This window comes from Corvus brachyrhynchos, unplaced genomic scaffold (genome assembly GCF_000691975.1).
Source record: "Corvus brachyrhynchos isolate BGI_N302 unplaced genomic scaffold, ASM69197v1 scaffold324, whole genome shotgun sequence".
Lineage (NCBI taxonomy): Eukaryota > Metazoa > Chordata > Aves > Passeriformes > Corvidae > Corvus > Corvus brachyrhynchos.
In genome coordinates this window covers 877150-878734 of record NW_008246067.1, presented here as the reverse complement: position 1 = coordinate 878734, position 1585 = coordinate 877150, and the positions used below count along the sequence as shown (strand labels likewise).

The following is a 1585-nucleotide window of genomic DNA, read 5'->3' as shown; positions in this document are numbered from 1 at the left end:
CCTGCCCCCACCGCGCACCGGGTGCGGGAGTCCTCCATCACCTCCCCCCGAGCCCGGGGCAGCCCTGAGCCGGAGAGGGACGAGCCGCTGCGGAGAGCAGGTCTGCGTTTTCAGACCCTTCCGCTGCCTCAGGAGGGGACGGAGAAGCTGTTCTGAGCGCTGGAGGAAGTGGGGTCTGAAAAGAGATAGACTTCATAACTACAGGCTGGCGCTTAGGCTGTAATTTAAAACTGTCAACAAGCTAATCTTCGGTAATTGCCTTTTAAAGTGACTCTTGCCTTCTTGAAACGTTTCATGTGATTTGATGAGAATTTCTTCTCAAAAGAGAAGCCTTGTAACTTCAGAGTCGCCCCACCTTACAACTCCATTCACACTTCCAGTTCTCGACGGGTACGTCAAATACTCAGAGACGCTTAGCTTTAGGGAGGTACACGTCTCTGAGGCTAACTAGGCTGGACAATACAAGGTTGGCCGGCGCTTTTACTGTGCAAGTAACTGTAACTCGGAAGTTTATTGGTAAACACAGCTATTCTGAAACGGGTTCATTTCCCTCTTCTGAGCTACTTTCAGATGACATATCTATATATAGGGAGAAATAATCCAGTAACTGATCAGGGCAGAATTCTAGAGAGATTGTGCTCCCTATATCGTGTTTGTGCATGTCTCCGAAAGGCTTAGTGTGTCGGCAGGAACAATACTGATAAGATTTGAAGCCTTCGTATTGTCGTCATCGCATTTGTTGATGTATTGTTACAGTTAGAAAAGTCGGAACCCGACTGTACAAAAGCGAGCACTTCTGTTAGCTAAACAATTTTAGCAAAAAAAAGAAAAAGAAAAGAAAAAAGTAGTAAGGTAGTGTTTTTATTTTTCCCTCGACTGGGTCAGATTACACCTAATAGCTACAGCTACACAACGCACAGAAGAATAGCAGAATCACAGGAACAGTTTGAGCTCTTGATGTGATGCCACCCATAATTTTGCGTTTCTTGGCAGTTTCTACGAGTTGCTGGGCTTGCTCTCCTTTTCAAATCACCAGATACATATTTTTAAATTATTCATCTAAAGAATATGCAAATGCTCCTAGCACCTCCAATTTCTAAGATAAATCCCATCTCCCGTGCTTTGAGATAGGGAGCTCTCACAGGCTTTTCTTCCATTGGCATGGTGCAGAGGATTGGGTTTGTTTTGGTCTGGTTTGGAAGGGTCAAACTGCCGGCAGCCGTTGCATGTTATCACGGCTTCTGGGTAAAATGAGGTAGATTCACTACAGAAGAAGCAGACCGGAATTATGATTAATTTAAGAAGCATTCTTTCATTAATTTTCGGGCCAAAACTCTGTTTTGGTGATTTGTCAGGAAATAAATACATAAACCTTTCCTGTGCCTTTCCTAGCGTACATACACCTTAGCTAACTTGCCCTCCGCTGTCAAGTTTCATACAGGTTCAAGCTTCTGTCATTAGGGGTTTTAGGGGGGTGGTTTGTTTTTGCAAATTAATTGTCTGTGGAGTCAGAAATGTCAGTCACTCCACCACTGCATAAAGCAGACGAGGCTGCAGCAGCTCCGATAGATCTGATTTGAATGGC

General features: G+C 44.7%; 1 protein-coding gene across 1 annotated transcript in view; it reads left to right on the top strand.

Annotated features, from left to right (window-relative positions):
- ISL1 (ISL LIM homeobox 1) overlaps positions 1–1585 on the top strand; it is a 12918-nt gene that overhangs the window by 4555 nt on the left and 6778 nt on the right. The window lies entirely within an intron of this gene.